The 20,232-nt window shown below is 43.8% G+C and overlaps 1 protein-coding gene across 3 annotated transcripts in view; it reads left to right on the forward strand.

Annotated features, from left to right (window-relative positions):
* The first annotated feature begins 5,433 nt into the window (after positions 1–5,433).
* The window catches only part of ABAT (4-aminobutyrate aminotransferase), a 92,326-nt gene continuing 77,527 nt past the window's right edge, over positions 5,434–20,232 (forward strand). For 2 of the 3 annotated variants that reach the window (XM_053671511.1, XM_053671510.1), the window contains exon 1: positions 5,436–5,576. The gene's annotated coding sequence lies outside the window, so the exon portion shown is untranslated. Of the gene's footprint in view, positions 5,577–20,232 lie in introns of all 3 variants that reach the window. The other variant, XM_053671512.1, reaches the window with a different exon arrangement.

Here is a 20,232-nt window from a genome sequence, read left to right on the forward strand (position 1 = left end):
AGGGCTCTAATATCTCAACATCCTTGTGAACAATTATTATTTTCCATTTTTTTTATTATGGCCATTTTAGTGAGTGTGAGATCGTATCTCACTGTAGCTGTGATTGGCATTTTCCTGATGACTAATGATGTTGAACATCCTTTCATGTGTTTGTTGGCCATTTGTATTTCTTCTTTGTGAAAATGTCCATTCAAATCTTTGCCCATTTTTGAATTGGGTTGTTTTTCTTTTTGCTGTTACATTATAAGAGATTCTGGATGCTAGACTCTTTTCCAATATAGAGTTTCCAAATATTTTCTCCCAAATATTTTGTGGGTTGTCTTTTCATTCTTGACACTGTAATTTTGATTAATTCCAATTCACTGATTTGTCTTTTGTTTCTCATGCTTTGGTGTCATATTTAAGAAGACACTGCTAAGTTCAAGGTCATGAAGATTTATCCCTGTGTTTTATTCTAAGAGTTTTATAGTTTTGAGTCTTCTATTTAGGTCTCTGATCCATTATGAGCTAATTTGCGTATATGGTGTGAGATTAGGGTCCAACTTCCTTCTCTTACATGTGAATATTATGGTAGATACTTTAATTATCCAGTTTACAGGTGAAAACACAAAGCTTGAAAGGTGTAAATGACCTCTTCAATGTCACATGGCCATTGTAGGTGATACTGGAATCCAATATCAGGTCCTAAGCTAGTCCTCTGTTCATCACACCCAAATGCCCTCAATGATATCCCTTTATTATTTTGTGAACAGGGAGTATGGAAACCACAGGCCTAGGAAATCAGGCACACATTCTAGTCTGACCCTATGCAAATTAATTCTCATCTCTGGCCTGTTCCCCTTCTGTACAATGGGTTGCTGATCTCTAAGCATCTTTCCTGCTCACACTGCTGAGGCCCTGAGAACCTCACACTCCATTGCCCTAATTTCTCCTCTCAGGAGGTGCAGGGGGAGCCTCCCAAACAGAACTGCCCTTTTGAAAGGAGCTCCCATTCTAGACCTCAGTCAGCCTCTGGAAAACATTCTCAGCATCCCTTGGAAGACACCTGCTGCCCCGAGCAGCCCCATAGGAAAACCACAGAACTGTGGAAAATGCAAGAGGAGTTCATGTGAGAAGGGCTTTCTTCACCTGTTGACAATTTTCTTCACAAGTGTCATAATGAAGCTATTTGAGAATCAGCTTGCAAAGCACCTGGCTCTAAATATCCCTGTCACACTCCTCCTTAGCAGAAACAGGACAGCTCCTCCCAAATGCTTAGCAGCAGGGCCTCACCCACAGTGGGGGCTCAATACATAGTTGAATGAATGAATGAACAGATGATGATGGCTCCACACATTTTGTTTCCCCTGATTACTTTAGACCAGGGCAAACTTTTTTTTTTTGGCCAGACGGTAAATATTTTGGGCTTTGCAAGCTATACCATCCCTGTCTGAACTACTTACTCAGTTCTGCCATTGAAGCACAAAGACAGCAGTAGACGATGCATAAATGTGTGGGTATGGCTGTGTTCCAAAATAAACTTTATTTATGCACACTGAAATTTTAACTTTATATAATCTTCATGTGATTCAACATATTCTTCTTGGGATTATTTTCTACCATGTAAAATGTAAAATCCAATTCATATCATAGCTTGAAGGTCGTGCAAAACAGAAGGTGGACTGTACTTGGTTTAGACATTTACTTTTTGTTTTTCATTTTGTTTTATTTTATTTTTCATCCCCCCCACCACCCCTCCCCTTTATCAACCACCAGCTAGTTCTCCATATTTATGGGTCTGTTTCCATTTTGTTTATTCATTTGTTTTGTGTTTTTAGATTCCACATATTAGTGAAATCATCGGGTATTTGTCTTTCTCTGTCTGACATATTTCATTTAGCAAATGCCCTCTAAGGTCCACCCATGTTGAGCGAATGGCAAGATTTCTTTTTTATGGCTGAATAATATTCTATTGTGTTTGTATGTGTATACAACATCTTTTAAAAATATTTTTTAAAGATTTTATTTACTTTAGAGAGATGAGGAAGGGAGGGAGGAAGAGAGGAGGTGAAATATCAATGTATGGTTGCCTCCAGCACACCCCATACTAGAGACCTGGCCTACAACCCAGGCATGTGCCCTGACTGGGAAGCAAACCGGTAATGCTTTGGTTCGCAGGCCTGCACTCAATCCACTGAGCTACACCAGCCAGGGCCATATGATATCTTCTGTATCCACTTATCTGTTGATGGACATCTAGGTTGCTTTCACATCTTGTCTATTACTATTATAATAATGCTGCAATGAACATGGGGTACATATGTATATCTTTTCAAATGAGTGTTTTTGTTTTCTTCAGATAAACACCCAGAAGTAGAATTGCTGGGTTGTATGGCAGCTCTATTTTTAATTTTTTGAGGACTCTCTGTACTGTTTTTCTACAGTGGTTGCACCAATTTGCAATCCCACCAACAGTGCACAAGGGTTCATTCGCTCACCAACTTGTTATTTTTTTAATCTTCGCCCAAGGATATGTTTATTACTTTTAGAGAGGGGGGAGAGAGACAGACATCGATGTGAGAGAGAAACAGAGAAGCATCTTTCAGTTGCAACCTGTACATACCCAACCACAGATTGAACCGGCCACTTAGGTATTTGCCCTGAGTGGGAATCAAACCTGCAATAATTTTGGCGTATGGGATGATGCAACAACTAACTGAGCAACTCAGTCAGGGCTGTTATTTGTTGATGTATTAATGATAACCATTCTGACAACTGTGAGGTGATATCTCACTGTGGTTTTAATTTACACTTCTCTGATGATTCGTAACACTGAGCATCTTTTCATATGTCTGTTGGCCATCTGTAGGTCCTCTTTGGAAAAATGTGTATTCAGATGCTCTGACCATTTTCAATCAGATTGTTTTTAATTTTAAATATGTATATTTTTAGTATTAAAGCAATATATATTTATTATGGAATAATTAGAAATTAGTGGCATATAAATAAAATAAAATTAGAATCATCCATAATTTCAACATACAGTGATAACTACTCCTACTAATAGATATTTCTATCTCTCTATCTCTCTCTCTATCTATCTATCTATCTATCTATCTCAGTACTGCCCAATGTGATATCCACCGGCCACAAGTGGCTATTTAACTTAAAACTAAAATTTGATAAACTTTAAATGTTCAGTTTCTCAGTCCACTAGTGACATGACAAGTGTCACTACGCATTTGTGGTTAGTGGCTGCCACGCTGGACAGCAGACACAGAACATTCCTACCATCACAGAAACTTCTATCGGACAGCACTGATCTATCTATATTCATATGGATTTTACAAAAAAAGGACAATACCAAATAAACTTTTTTGGTGAATATTTTTGCTCACTTAATATTTTGAGATGACATTTTCATATCATTCAATATTCAACACCTACGCATTATTGGAGACATTCCGTCCATGCAACAGATGTCCCTTCAGAGTCCTCGTTATTGTACATTTGCTTCCAGTTCTTTTGCTACAATAAACAAAATGTTGGTAAACCACTTTTTTACTAAACTTTTGTACCATTTATTGTCTTAGGATAGATTTGTAGAGGTTTAATTACTAGGTGAAAGGGCAAGCTCATTAATAATTTTTTAAAAAATAGAATACCTAGTTTCTCTCCAGAAAATCTTTGATCATTTGTACTCTCATCAGCAATTTATGACATTGTCCACTTCCTTTAAATTCCACAAATAATAATAATTATAATAATAAAAATGAGAACATTTTGGCGAGTGAAATTTTTTCATCACTTTCACTTGGCTTTCTTTGACAACTTCATTACCTTCTCTGTTTATTGACCATTTGACTTCTTCGGGTCTTGGGCAGGAAAGGGAATTGTCTTCATAGCTTCAGGAGTGTCTAACCCATGGCCTGTGGGCCTCATATGGCCCAGAATGGCTATGAATGTGGCCCAACACAAAATTGTAAATTTACTTAAAACTTTTTTTTTTTGCTCATCAGTCTTCATTAGTGTTTGTGTATTGTGTGGCCCAAGACAACTCTTCTTCCAGTGTGTCTCAGAGACACCAAAAGGTTGGACACCCCTTGGGGTATAAAGGAAAAATTGCTCGATTTATAGCCCTGGCCTCATAAAGTTCTGCAAACAAGGTAACAAAATTAACAAGCTAAGGAAATTGTCAAAGCTCTCTCAGTTTCAGCAGAACTCTAGATTAATTGTATTTTCTATTTCTTTGAATTATTTATTCTTATTGTTTCTGTTCTCTGCAGTCACAGACCACACTAGGGTACACATGGTTTATTGAAAGTTTTTATTTATTTGATTGCATTATATTTATCTTAAACTCTTAATTCCTAGGACTACAGTCCTCCCTGTCTAATCAGACATAAGGCAGCCTGGATTTCTGAAAGACATAAAAGGGGAGGTGCCTCAGGGTTTTGCAAGGTTCAAGTAGACTAAATAGTTACCTGATGAAACTGAGTGGGGAAAACCAAACAGCGCTATTTCTTGGCCTTTTAAGGTCTGGAATCTCCATTCAACCATTTATTATGAGCACTTGGGGATCTCATGTTCTGATGGGCAGTCTTTTGTCTTCGATTTTACCACTGATGCATCATTTTCCCAGATATCTTTAGAAAGCTACAGGGCTATCAGTCATTTACACTTTAGTATTAACTAGTTTTCATACAGCATTTTAATTCTTAATAAAGCACCTTATCACATCTCCAATTTCATTTACACCCACGAATAAGGTACTATCACTGTTGCTTCCATTTCTGTTTAGAAAATTGAGAATCAGGGACATGCAGTGACCTGCCCTATATCTTGCAGAAGGAACCATAGACTCCTAGTCCAGTGCTCTTTACTTTGCACCCACAATGCACAAGCTATTTGCCTTCTGGAGCTGGTGGGCCAGGAGGTGTTAAGTGAATTGCGGCTTGGAGGGCTGAGCAGAGGGAGAGAGGCATAAGCTCACTCACTGGGAGGTAGAGAGGGGAAAGGAATGATGCTCTTTCCCTACACTCCATAGGAGACCTTTTCTGATTCTGACTTTAGGGTTCCAGAGCTTGGGTTCTGGGCTGCCAAGTGCAGTTGGGTTATCTACACTCACCTGCAGTCCCAAGGGTCCAGAAAAAGGGACAAGAGGTAATTAAGGTCGAGGTTAAATCAATCAATAGAGCCGCCCCCCTTTTAAATACGGGTTCCCACAGCCCGCGCCTTCAGATAGGCTCCTCGGCCGCTTCTTCCACCACTCCAACCCTTTTTCCCGGCCCTCGCGGTCCCTCCTCAAGGCCCCCGACTCCTGCGCCCCCGATGAGATGAGCGGACTCTACCCCTGCCCCACCTTCCCCCCTCCCCCCGGGGGCGGTGGTCCATGGCGGGCACAGTCATTGGCTAGGTGCAAGTGAGGGCTGGGGCAAGTAGCGCTGATTGGCCCGCGCTACCCGGCGGAACCAGGGAGGCCCGCGAGTCGCTGGGGGAAGCGGGGCAGAGACCCAGCGCAGCCTGAAAGCAGGGCGCAGATCCCGCAAATCGAGCCCTGCAGATCGGAGTCCGCACAACAGAGCTGGGGCCTGGAGGTAAGGGCGAGGCGCTGGGTTGTGCGGGGCGGGCCCTTCTGCGAGGGAACCGAGATGGAGTCCAGATGGAGTCCTTTGGCCCTGCCCCCAGGGAGCAGAAACCCGGCATCTCTCTGAAGCACGGCCATGAGACGGTGATCCTCTCCCCCCCAAAAGAGGTCTCTCACCTTCCAGAGAGCAAGTGGTGTCCTTTTTTCTTCAGAAATGGGCTCCTCCTCTTGTCCCTGGGCTCTAGAGATGAGGTCTCCCTGATTTACCCCTTGGAATGAAATGTGCCCAAAGTGGGGTCCAGTGTCCCCAGGTATCTAGGACCCTCTCATCTCTTTGGAGACTCGTGTCACTTCCCCCTGCCTAAAAACTAAGTTTGGATTTCTTTCCCCCCACCCTTCTGAAAAATGGGGTCTTCTCAGCACATAGGTAACAGTGTGTTCTATGGAAAATGGAGGCTCCCAGATAGCCTGTGAAATAAGCCTCTTTTTAAGACAAGGACCTCCCAGGGCAGAGACTCTGCATGTCACCCTCAAACCCAAATATGGATGTCTCTGCATCTCCCCCTCAGAAACCAGGCTCTGGTAATTGCCTTTAGAGGCGATTTCCTGCCCTGACCTTCCAACACCCCCTCCCCACTCGTGAGAAGGACATGGTTGCCTCTGACACCAACACATAAGGTGCTTGGGGGGTTTCCCTCTTCCTTCAGTCAAGACGTGCAACAAGGGGTTTTTACACTCAGAAACAAGGCAAGGGTCTGGATCCAGACCAAGTCACCCCATGTCACTCCACCCCTATCTAACCCTTTTACACACACCCCATCCCATTAACACCCCATACCCACCCCTGCCCACCTCACCTAACCCCGTGCGTCCCCATCTGTACTGCCACACCTCACTGCTCCACTTAATTCCATCCACCTTTCCTCACTCTAGCCAGAGATAAGACTAGAAGCAGAGGATTAATAAGAAGGCCTAATGACTAAGCCCTTAAAACTGGGGTCCTGAGCGTAGAGACTCTTCTAGGAGCCTCCAAACTCTGACAGCAGAGATGACCTCTAAGACAGCAGAACTAGCAGGGACTCCAACCCCCCCCCCGCCCCAACACCTACTCACCCCCACACACCCCAAAGACCATGTTCAGAATATCCTCCCCAGAGGCAGTCTAACTCCTCTCCTGGAGAAGGGGGTGTCCATGCAGAGAGAAGAGCCCCCTGTTTGCTCCCTGGGGCTGCCCCTTCCCACCCCAGCTCCTTGGGCATTGCCCAGTGGAATTCCCTGGGTGCTTCATCAAAGGAGATGGAGGCTGCGGGAACCATCCACTGGGCTGGAGATGGTATTGGCTTCGCTGCCTTGAAGAAGCTGGTCTAAGGGACAGGATACTGGGAACGGCTCTTCTCCAGTGGGTCAGATTGTGGGGACTGGGAAGAGAAAGGCAAGGAGCTCTTCCTTGCTCTTTGGAGCTTCCCCTGCAACCGTGAGTATGAAGAAATGTGTGTCCTGGGTGTCCAAAGAGGTTAGCCCTGGGGAGAGAGAAATGGCCCAGTTCTGGAGCCCTAAGACCTCGAAGGGCTTCTGGATCAAGAATCTCTGCCCCTTCCTTTGACAGTTAAGCAAACAGACGCACAAAGAAGGGAGGAGACTTACTCAAGGTCACCCAGCCAGTGGGTGACAAAGCTGCTCATGGCCTCTCCAGGGTTTGTGGGGTTCCAGGGTCCTGGACACTAACTACCTCCAGTCTTCACATTTACAACCCGGACCACTGGGTGCTGCCGTCCACACTTGTCAGAGGAGGTGCTGAGGCGCTGCCAATGTCACACAGCTAGGAAGGGGCAGAGCCGGAGCTCAGCGCCATCCCCAATAGGCCACCTTGTAGAATCCATTCCTGTGAGTTTTCACTTCACTATTCACCCTGTGTGCTATTTCTATTGAGCCCACTGCCAAATTTAGGCATGCCGAGACCCAAATAGACTCAGGACAGCATATAAGATTGGTTGCAATATGCTGGAGCCCAGACTCCTGCTGGACCCTCAGTTGCATAGCTAGGTTTGCTCCCGGAACTATGGACGGGGTCCGAGGAAGTTATGTCCCCTTCATCCAGGGCCTCTTCCCTTTCAGTCCCTGGACATCCTCTTTGGCTCTGAGTTCCCTGCAGCAATCTCCCATCCCTGCTCAGAGCACAGCTTCTTTTCCCGAGGCCTTGGATGGAGGACACGAGCTGGGACTCTGGCCTGTCATACTCCAGTGTAGAACAGCAGCCAGTCATGGTGCCAAGGTGAATGTTTACAGCATGAAGGGACCATGGTGCACAGGGGTTGAGAGCTTGGTCTCTGACCCCTCTTATCTGGGTCTAGAGCCCAAACCTACTGTTTGCTATGTGATATTGGGGAAACTAGCAAGCTCTCTGTGACCCGATTCCCTCAGGGTCCTTATTAGAGTAAAATGAGTTAATCTTCATAAAGTGTATATAGCATGCAGTAAATGGAAACAATGATTATGACTATAAGCCCAAAGTCTAAAATGGTAGGGAGGTTGGGCTTTTAGATAAAACTTAAACCTGCCCTATAGATAATCTGCTAGGGTCCAAGCCAGTGAAAAGTCAGCTGGCACTTGGAGATAAGAATGATATTTGCCCAGAGAGAGTGCAGTATATGGAACAGAGTACAGATTTTTAAGTCAGATGAGGCCAAAAGTCAACTCCTGGGTACTGCTGGCTGTGGGGCCTTGGGCAAGTCATTCACCTTTCTGAGCTGTAGTGTACTTGAATGAGGTTTGTTGTTAGTAAGGCAGGCATCAGATTAGAGACAGGTCAAGAGCATAGTTTCTCATCATTGGCACTGTAGACATGTGCGACTGGAGCCGTCGCACTGTGGAGCCATCCTGTGCACTGTAGGATTCTCAGCATCATTCCTGCCCTCTACCCATTAAATGCCAGTTGCAACCCTCTCTAGTTTTGGCAATGGAACTGTCTCCGAGCATTGCCTGATGACATTGCCCTGGGAGGCAAACTCATTTCCCCCATGCCCACTGAGGACCACTGGTCTAATATATGTGCCTTGCACAGAGTTGACACGATATCAGACAGCATCCTCCTTGCTCGGGCTCCCTCATTCTGTTTCCTGCCTGGAAGCAGGGCAAGCAGGTGGTGCTCAGCCCTGAGCCCCCCAATGCTAATCACAATTTTAAACAGGACTCTGCTATGCCAATTTACTTTCAGGTGTATTACTCTAGGTTTCCCACTTCACAGATAAGCAAACTAAAGCTCACAGAGGTTAAATGACTTCCTAAGGGTGTCACTTCCTATACTGCTAGGGATCAAAGGAACAGGCATGCTCACTTTAAAACGGTTTTACAAGTAACCTACTTCTGGAATAATCTACTTCTTCAGAAGATCATTTGACAGTCTCTTTCAAAATTTAAAATCCATGCCCTTTGGTCCAGCCATCTCACTTTGAGAAATCTGTAGGAATGCTCACGCGTGCACACAGAGAGAGAAACACAAGACTGCAGGTTTTTTTAAATACCAGCAAGGGAAGGAGCTATATTACGGTGCAGTCACATGGGGAAGTGAGTGTCTTTTTAGAAGAATGAGGTAGGTCTACATTCCTGACCTGGAAAGTTCCCCGAAACTTTATTATCTCATGAAAATGATAAAGTCACAGGATCAATATATAAAGTGTAATCCCATTTTTGGAAAAATAATACATGTAAATAATATAAAAATAGGTAGTTAGGGAAGTGAGGAGGATGAAAATGACCTATACAAATAAGGAAATTTTAATGGAGGAAGAAGAAAGAGTATACTCTAGCCAGCTTCGCATTCACTAAAAATGAGCAAAGTAGAGCCCACGGAGGTGGAGATTTGCTTGGAGTCACTCAGCCAAGAAGTACAACAGTGGAACTCCAGCTCAAGTCCTGAACCCCAGGCTGTGCCTCTCTCAGCTGCCTCTACCCCCAGTGTCTGGTGATGGATATGGTCTGAAGACCTACATACACCAGTCCTTCTCTCCAGGGATGTGGTCATGCTGGAGTTGCCAGTGGCTGAAACTCAGGCCTGTGAGCTGCCTGCAAGTCTAGGGCCAGGAGACAGGACTCTGAGGCCCCATCTCCATTAGCAGAGCTTCAGGGAATTCTACCAGCATTCAGTGGATCTTGGGGTCAGACTGACTGGAACAGAACTGTGCTTCTACCAGCATGGGGGCGTCAGGCCATGGCCACTTTACCTCTCGGTGTGTCATTTCCCTATCTTTATGAAGAGAATACTAGCAAATTTTGTTTTTAAAAAGGAGGAGAAGGAGGGGCAGTGGTAGAGCCTATCTCATCGGGTTATTATGAAGATTAACTGAAACTAGTTCAAACATCCGGTACACAGTCCCGCTTAGGTAATGAATCAGGGCTCTCCCCTTCTCTCTGCTTGCCTTCCCCCTAACCAGGAGGCTGGAGGCTGAGGGCAAAATCCTCCTGAGTGACAGCTGGCTGAATCAGCAACCCCCACTCCACACTGTTGCCCAGCAGAAAGTCCAGGGGACAAGGTTCTGAGGGTAACTGCTCTTTTCCCTCCTCCCTTGTGTACAGCTGTCCTTGCTTTTCTAGACATGACATGCATTCAATTGTCTTACCATCACGGGGGATAGGATGGCCTGAGGCAGCCTCTAACCACACATTCCTTCAATAACAAGATCAATTCTCCAAGGGCAAATTTTCCTCCAAGAGCCATCCCCCATTCTCTTTTATAGCCCATCTGCCTGATCCTCCCCACCCACAGCCTGAAAACCCATTTCCCGCCTCTGGACTCCTGTCACCCACACCCAAGGCTTTTTTGGGTCCAGGACTGTGAGCTCATTTTGCTTCCTTTCTGTAATTCCTGGAGGGTAGAGATCAGACTGGTCTCGTTTACTCCTGGGTCCCATGTGCATAACACAGCTCCTGGTACACAGTAGAGACTCAGTGAGCATTTAATACATGCATAAGTGTACTTTTTATGATGATAAAATACACATAACATAAAATTAACCCTTTTAATAATTTCCGACTAGACAGATTTGCCTATTCTGAGTATTTCGCATGAAAGGAGTCATGTATATATGGCCTATTATGTCTGGCTTCTCCATGTTGTAACATGTGTCAGCACTTTGTTCCTTTTTATAGCTAAATAATATTCTGCCCTGGCTGGTGTAGCTCAGTGGATTGAGCACGGGCCTGTGAAGCAAAGGATCATGGTTCGATTCCCAGTCAGGGCACATGCCTGGGTTGCAGGCCAGTTCCCAGTGGGGGACACATGAGAGACAACCACACATTGATACTTCTCTCCCCCTCTCCTCTTCCCCTCTCTCTTAAAATAAATAAAAAAATATTTTTTAAATAATATTCTTTTGTATGGATAGACCAGTTTGTTTATCTATTCGTCAGCTGATAGACATTTGAGTTGTTTCCAGTTTTTAGCTATAGAGACTAAGACTGCTATGAACATGCATGTACAAATTCTGGGTTGAAGACCTGCTTTCAGCTTTTTCAGGTAAATGCCAAGCAGTGGAACTGTTGGGCCATATGGATGGTAATTCTTGGTTTAATTTTTTGAGAAAATGCCAAACTATACCATTTTACATTCCCACCAGCAATGTGTGAACATCCCGATCTTTTTACATCTTTGCTACCACTTCTGTGTTATTGTTATTACTACTCTTCTTTCCATTCCAGCAGTTGGGAAATGGTACCTCATTGTAGTTTGAATTTGCATTTCTGCACGATGACTAATGATGGTGAGCATGTTTTCATGTGGTTGTTGGCCATTTGTATGTCTTCTCTGGACAAGTGTCCTTTCAAAACCTTTGCCCCTTTTTGAATTGGGTTGTTGGTCATTTTATTGAGCCGTAAGAGTTTTATATATATTTAAAGGTATTTTTGTGTTGCCATTTCCTCTCGTATTTAGATATTTGCTCAGCTCCTGTGGGCTCACGGTCTAGAGCAAAGTTTCTCAACCTCGACACTATTGACATTGCTGTGGGGACTCTCCTGTGCACTACAGGATATTTAGCAGCATCCCTGACCTCTACCCACCAGATGCCAGTAGTACACTTCCTTTCAGACATTGCCAGAAATGTCTCCAGACATTGCCAAATTCTCCTGGAGAGCAAAATTGCTCCTAGTTGAGAATTACTGGTTTAGAGGCTAAGACAGCTGTGCATACCCACAATTTCAGTCATATGTCTCATGTCTCAGAGAGCACACAGTGGGCATCCAGGACATGTTTGTTGAATGTTGGATGGGTGGAAGATGAATTGTAGGATGAGCACAACCCCTTTGTTGGCTGGGTAAACTGAGGGGTGAGGGTGTGAAATGGATGGGTGAATAAATGAATGTCATTCACAGGGTCTGGACATGTGCCTAAAACTCTACTATGGGAAAACAAAACACTAATCTTCCAGCTGGACTAGTCTTCCCCCTCTCTCTGCCTAGCACAATGGTTCTCAAGCTTTAGCATCAGAATCACCTAGAGGGTGTGTTAAAACACAGATTGACTGTCCTTGCCATCAGAATTTGTGCTTTGGTAGTATCACCGGCCTGGCACAATGCTCCCACCCAGTTTCTATGTCCTATGAGAACCTGCACCATACTCCTGCCACCTCGCCAACCTCAGGTGTTCATTCTTGGATGTCCCATAGCTTTAACTTGCCAATGTTAATATTTATGGCCTTGAACTGTTGGCAGCATACTGGAAATCTGTCCCTTGGCCACACTGAGAATTTTTCAAAGGTGTCCTAGCATGTTGCTACTGGAAGTGTGGTCCAGTGACCAGCAGTATCACATCCCTGGAGCTGGTTAAAAATGTGGACTCTTGCCCACCCCACCCCCAGGCCTGCGAATGTAAACCTACATTTTAGTAATATACTGGGGGTGGGATTTGTGTGCATGTTCAAGTTTGAGGAACCTCTCCTAGGACATCTCTATACCCTCACTACTGAGAGCTAACCCTGCATAACTTGGAAGAGTTAGATTGACAGTATCTGTGACAATGTGAATGGTGTCTGGGCTGTAACATCATTAGGACATTACTGGTCATTCATATCTTTGCGTGATATATTTTATCCCTTGGGATGTCTGAACTGACCTTATTCGACCTATGGGAGCAGTGCCTTGCTCAAGGTTGTACGAGGACCATGAAGCAGATTGGAGACTGCCATCCATTCTGCAGTTGCGAGCAGTATTCTGTGGGGCTGAAATCACCAGTGGTGATACATGAAAATATGGAGTGGGAGGGTAGCATTCTGAAGCTTCCGTGTTTGCTCTTCAAAGGTGGAGGAAAGCCCTGACCAGGTGGGTTAGTTGGATGGATCATCGTTCTATACACCAAAAGGTTGCATGTTTCAATCTCCAGTCAGGGCACATACCAAGGTTGGGGGTTCGATCCCCAGATCCCCAGTTGGGGCACATACAGGAGGCAACTGATTGATGTTTCTCTTTGTCTCCATCTCTCCCCCCTCCTTCCTCTCTCTAAAATCAATAAACATATCCTCAGATGAGGCTTTTTTTTAAGTGGAGGAAAGGGAGATGGCCTAAAAGTTGGCCAAGAACAAGAACTGAAGTGGTATGCTTATTGTTCTTCGGTTTTTCCACAACTGTTTATTGGATACTTAGTAGACACTGGATGCTGGCATCATGTCAGTGGTGTGAACAAGGAACACAAGGTCTCATTCTTAGTGGCTTCTGTCTAGGTGAGCAGTGGAAGCATCTGACATTCATTCATTCTTTAATGGCTAAGTCCATTTATTGCACAATTTCTGTGTCCTGTATAATACTAGAGGTTGGGGTGTGTGTGTGTGTATGTGTATGTGTGTGTGTGTGTGTGAGTGAGAGAGAGACCCAGCTATTACACCAGGGGATTTTCTAGGCTAGCTGTGGGGAACAGGGGGCAGGCCCATAAACAACTGCCTTTCAGTGAGATGAGTCCCTCGGGGGAGGGGAGGGGATAGAGGTACCAGCTGAGAGAAGAAACAGGTTACATGCTCTGTCCATGGGGATGCTGGGGAAGAACTTTGAGAAGAAAAAGAAAAGACAGGGAAGATATCAACAGAGAGAACATGAACAGAGAGGCTCAGAGACTTCCTGGAAAACTGTTAAAGGAAAATCTTCAGGAAAAGAAAGGATAAAATCATGACTCCCATACAATTACAAAAATGAATAATTGTTAATGATTTTATGAAGCTCATTCAGTGAGAGAACTGGGCAGATGTCATCAATGACTTAAAGGAAAATTCAAATAAAGCGTAATTATCTATAGAGTAAAAGAATGTTGAACTGAGTGGCAAATGGAGGCAAACAGTGGTTGGACAAGACAGAACTTGCTTGTCCATCAGTGTGCTACACATTACAAAGACTTGGAAAAATAGCTTAAGGATAATGGACAGAGCTAGAATCAGGTAACATGGACATTTGCACTGTATGTAGACAATGCATACCTTTTCATTGAGACTCATGTTTTTCTATAAAACCAATGTTCAGAGCATGGGTGAGGTATTAGCTGGAGCAGAGGGTGGGCGAATGAGGAGAAAGGAAGCTGCAGGAGGGCTAGATTATAAACAGCCAGTTGACCCATGGTAATTCTTTTGGATTTGACCCAGAGACCAATCAGGAATCATGGGAGGATTTTAAGCAAAGAGGTGACCTGATGTGATTAGCACTTGAGAAAGATCTTTCCAGAAGCTGGATGAAGAATGGACTGAGTATAGGAGGCTCAGACAAAGTAGCCTGTTAAAAACTGAGATGATAAGAGCTTCACCTAAATTAGGGCTAGGCAAATTATTGCAGCTATTCTGCTGTATGTACCATGATGGCAGCCATGGACCATGTGAATGAATGAGCACATATGTGTTCTAATAAAATTTTATTTACAAAAAACAGGCGGGGGGCCAGATATTTTCCCACTATCACCACCCTACTGTGCCAACCATGACCTAGAGCAATGTCAGAGAGGCTAGAGCTGCCCCTAGTTTTGGCAGGCCTCTTGTATCCCTTCTTCCTTCTAAATGTTTATAATTCATTGGCAACTATTGGTGGGAACCCAGGGACACCTTCTTGCACTTGCCTTTGAATGGGTTTCATGAGGGAACCAGGCAATCCCTGGAATGGATCACTGACCTTTGAGCAAAAACTTTTAGGACCCCTAAGCTCCTTTGGGGCAAAGTTGATTAAACAGCCTCTTACAGTAGCCAAAAGAGCAAGCCACCAGCTAGGCTGGACTTGTAGAGACAGGACCTGCCTCCCCTCTTCTTGCCCAGAGCTGTAAATAGCTCTCTGCTGGTTTTTCAAGCTGAGTTCTGGGGACAGGTTGGAAATGAGCACATCATAGAGCATTTGTGAAAACTACTGCCTGCATGCAGATGTGTATGCCTGGCACCATGCCCCAGCCCAAGGGCACGGTCTTCCCACAAGCTGAGAGCAGGGCTCACAGAAGAACCACACACAAAAGACCATGGACATCCTGACCTGGGGACAGGGTCCAGGTGGGATCCAGAGCTGGGCTGTCAGGGTAACTGATAAGCTGTAGGATAAGAGGCAACATTCCAAAGACCTTGGATGGAGTTTCAACTCAAGCTCTGCCTGCCCTAATGACAGTGGCCCATAAAAAATGGGAGCTCCTATTTGCTGAGCATTCAGTGGGTGCTAGGGCTGTTTCAGGAGCTTTTGTATATTTGCTCATCCATTGTTCACAGCAACCCTGGAGAAAAGACTGATCAGATTTCAAGGTGGGAAATGGAGACTCAGAAAAGATAACTGCCTTGCCTAGTAGGCTCAGTTTATGCATCAATGGAAATAATATTGTCTTATCCTTTTACTATAACAGGGGAATTTTAGAGGAGCAGCTGCCACAGCAGATGAGAAAGCAAGGTTTAAAATGTTCCTCCACCTACCATTGGTTGAATAAAACCAATGGTAGGTGGAGGAAGCCTGAAGTACTTCCTTCCAGCAGCCACCCACCAACAACTCATTTGCAGGAATTGATCAGATCCACCTCTGTGGGCCTGCTGTGGGCCTGGGTTGGGGTCTGTCTCTTAGACACTCCTAGAGGGTCAAGGTAAAGCCAGTGTTAGGAAGCAGATATATTGCTGGCTCCTGGAGTGCCCTAAGATTGGGACATCTGGACCTCAGTCTTCTCATCTATAAAGTGGCAACATCATATTAGTGGTTGTTAGATTGGATAACAAGAGGGAATGTGGTCAAATGCTTTCTACTGGCTGACTGCTGGACTCTGTGAGGATTATCTCATTCAGTGCTCTCAACAACCCGGGAGGGAAAGTCCTCTTTTGTAGATGAGGACACAGAATCAGAGCGTTTTAAGTTGTTTGGCTAATATCACAGAGATAGGAAGAGCCAAAAGCTAGACTTGAATTAGGAAGTGCCCAAGTCTGAAGTGCCCAATTCTTTGCACACAAGTTTCACTGGGGACCTCTAAGTGCCAGAGGTTGGAATCCCTCCTCCTTCCCATCCATGCCTAGTCTGTATGTACATGCTTATTCTGCTTTTTAATGATAATTATTTCCCAAATAAGTGGTGTAGTACATGGTAAAACAATCGGAAAAACTGTGTTTACAGAAAAAAGAAATTTTCCTTTCTTATTCCCACCCCCTGGACCCTTCTGCTCCCTACAAGTAGCTCTGTATTTTAAAAATGGTCACGGTTTGGTGCTTTGTTTTTTATTATAAATATGTCACAGAGATCGTATCTTATCCCTTTTCATGGCTGCAGAGTATTCTATTGTGTAGGACACTTATTTATCCAACCAGTCCCCTCTTGATGGGTTTCTGGGTTGTCTCCAATGTTTTACCATCACAAAGGAAGCATGAATGGACCATGTATATAGTCATTTCACACATGTCCAAATATTTCCATAGCATTTATTCCTAGAAGAGGAATTGCTACATCAGAAGGTATATGAATATTTTTCCAAATACTTTCTATAAACCATTTTCTTATAAGATATAACACATATACAGAAATAAACACAAAACAAAAAAGCACAGCTTGGTGGTTTTTTGCAAAGCTAACAGTCATGTAATAGCCAACAAGGTCAAGAAGGAGAGCCAAAAGTAGCAGGCCCCATGTGCCCTTCTTAATTATTACCCCATCTCCACATCACCTGTCATCTCTCACAGAGATCCTTGCTTGCTCTTACTTACAGTTAGCGACAAGTATACTACCTAAGAATGCATTCTTCATTGCCTGTTCAATTCACTTGTTTTTCCACTGTATTTTTTGTGTCTACCTCCTTTGCAGACCGTAACATTTCTATAGTTTACAACATCCATGTTGTTCCCTGTAGCTTGGTCAATTCATTTTCATTGTTGCCTAGTAATTCATAACATAAATAGGCTATAATTTATTTATGGACCTCACTGCGGATGGACATTGGGTTGTTTGCAGTTTGCCTTAGTCTGCTCATGCTGCCATGATAAAATACCACAGACTGGGTGGCTTAAATAACAGAAATTTGTTTCTCACTGTCCTGATGGCTGGAAGTGTGAGATCAGGATGCCAGCACAGTTGAGGTCTGGTAAGGGCTCTCTCTTCCTGGCTTGCACATGGCTGGCTGCCTTCTTGCTGTGTCTTCATATGGCAGAGAGAGCACTCTGGAGTCCCTTCCACTTCTCATAAGGGCACTAATCCTGTCATGAGGGCTCCACCCTTTTGGCCTCATTGAAACCTAATTACCTTCCAAACGCCTCATCTCCAAGAGCCATTGCGTTGGTGGTTAGGGCCTCAGCATACAAATTTGGAGGAAACAGTTCAATCTATAGCAAGGCTATTATAAATACAGGCATACCTCATTTTATTGTACTTCACTATGTTACAATTCGCAAACATTGCTTTTTTCTTAAATTGAATGTTTGTGGCAACCCTGCATTGAGCAAGTCTACCGTCAACAGCATTTGCTCACTTCATGCCTCTATGCCACATTTTTATAATTCTTGCAATATTTCAAACTCTTTCATTATTGATATATCTGTTATGGTGCTCTGTGATTAGAGATCTTTGATGTTACTTCTGCTGTTGTTTTGGGGTGCTACAAACTGCACCCATCTAGACAGCAAACTTAATTGATAAATGTTGCGTCTTCTGATTGCTCCACCGACCATCCCCCTCCTCCCCCCGGCCTCTCTATTCTCTGAGACACAACAGTATTGAAATTAGGCCACTTAACAACCCTACAATGGCCTCAGAGTGTTCAAGTGAAAGAAGAGTCACACAACTCTCACTTTTAAGTCTAAAGCTAGAAATGATTAAGCTTAGAGAGGAAGGCATGTTGAAAGCTGAGACAGGTTGACAGCTAGGCCTCCTGAGCCAAATAGCCAAGTTGTGAATGCAAAGGAAAAGTCTTGGAGGAAATTAAAGGTGCTACTCCAGTGAACACACAAATGATAAGGAAGCAAATGTTATTGCTGAGATGGAGAGTCTTAGTGATCTGGATAGAGGATCAAACCAGCCACAACATTCCATTAAAACCAAAGCCTAATCCAGAGCAAGGCCCTGACTCTCTTCTATTCTGTGAAGCTGAGAGAGGCGAGGAGGCTGCAGAAAAAAGTTTGAAACCTACAGGGGTTGGTGCCTGAGGTTTAAGGAAGGAAACTATCCCCATAACATAAACGTGCAAGGTGAAACAGCAAAGGATTTGGAATATGACAATATGACATAAGCTTAATTAATGAAGCAGCAACAGGATTGACTCTAATTTTGACAGTTCTGCTGTGGGTAAAATGCTATCAAACAGCATCATATGCTACAAAGAAATTGTGAAAGGAAGAGTCAATTGATGCAGCAGACTTCATCATTGTCTTATTTTACACAATTGCCACAGCACCCAAGGCTTCAGCAGTCACAGTACTGACCAGTCAGCAGCCATTAATATCAAGCAAGACCCTCCACCTGCAAAAAGATTATGACTCACTGAAGGCTCGGATGATGGTTAGCATTTTTAGCAATGAAGTACTTGTTAATTAAGATATGTACACTGGTTTTTTTTAGACTTAATAATATCATGCACTTAATAAACTATAGTATAGTATAAACATAACTTTTATATGCACTCAGAAACCCCAAAATTCATGTGACTCAATTTCAATATTTGCTCTTTGGTGGTGGTCTGGAACTGAACCCGAAGGAATATAGGCTGTCCCTATAGTGCTGCCATGAACATTCTAGAACAAAGTAGCTGCCCGATTTAGAGTCCACCAGCAGTGTGTACAAGAGTTCCATGTGCTCTGCGTCCTCTCCAGCTCCAGCACCTTGACTTCTTATTGTATTTTATCATTTTAGCTATTTGGGGGGTATGTGGTAGTGTTTAGAATTTCTCTACTTACTGCTTTTGATCATCTTTTCTATATGTTTATTGGTCGTCTGGTTTTCCTATTTTATAAAGTGCCTGTTTCCATCTCTTATCCATCTTTCTTTTGAGTTGTCTATTTTTTTTATTGCTTTGTGGGAGTTTTATCATGCTGGATAATGAACCCTTTACCAGTTATATGTTTTGCAATTATCTTCTACTTTATATGTGAGTTTTGTTTTCAATGGTGACTTTAGAATATGGGAATTTTTAATTTTTATATAGGTAATTGTTTTATTTTTTATGGTTAATGCTTTTTGTGTCCTATTTCAGAAACCCAAGGTCATTCACATTGCCCCCTCTATTATCTCCTAGAAGCTTTCATGTTTTGCCTTCAGATTTATCTCTATAACCCACCTGTGGTTTGATTTTTATGTATTGGATTAGGTAGGATCATGACTAATTTTTCTCTCCAGGTAGATAATCCAGTTGACTCAATATCACTGCCACTTTGTGAGCAATCAAGTGCCCATATAAATGTAGGTCTGTTTTTCTAATCTCTCTTCTGTTTCATCCATGTGTTTATCTTTGCCACCACACAGCATTATTATAACCACTTAGCCTCAGAAGTGATAGAACATGCCAGATTGTCCTCTGAAGAGACTGCACTAATCAACTCTTGTACTAACAAGTTGACAAAAATGTATTGTGCACCATGTGGAGAATGGGTATGATAATAGAACCCACCTTGCAGAATTTGTTATGAGATTTTGGTTTTCATGGCTCATAGTAGACCCTCAAAAAACAAAGCCCCTTCAAAAAAGGAAAAAAAGGAAATGGAACCCTGTTTCTTGCCAAAAGCCTCCAATCAGGCATCAGACACTTTGCTTTTCCTCTCTGAGCCTTGATATTTCACTCTATTGCATGGGGAGGTTGCACGAGATCTCCAAAGTTTTTACCCAGCTCTGAAAGTTTTAAACTTGAGACTCCTGCTTACCACTGTTGTTTTGCTAAGAGGGTCTTATGTTTGGGTGGAATGGGGAAAATCTGACTTCCAGCCATGTCCAGGCAGGAGCTCTCAGGCAGAGAAGGAAGCAAAAGGAAAAAGAGACTCCAGCAGGCCACCACATCCTAACACCTGAGTTCCGGTTTGGGAAGCACATTCTGTGCCCCTTCTCCACCCACACATTGCCCTCCCCTGACCTCCTCCCCATTCACAATGTGTCACATGAACACAGCGCTCAGCAAGCCATGTTCTGTGGGAGCCACTGGGCCAGGGACCACAAGCATTGAGCGTAAGCCACTGGTACAGGGGACGCTGGATCCATGCTCATCTGGCCAGTGCCTGTGTTTC

This window comes from Artibeus jamaicensis, unplaced genomic scaffold, assembly GCF_021234435.1.
Source record: "Artibeus jamaicensis isolate MK-2021 breed Jamaican fruit bat unplaced genomic scaffold, CSHL_Jam_final contig_700, whole genome shotgun sequence".
In the NCBI taxonomy this organism is placed as follows: domain Eukaryota; kingdom Metazoa; phylum Chordata; class Mammalia; order Chiroptera; family Phyllostomidae; genus Artibeus; species Artibeus jamaicensis.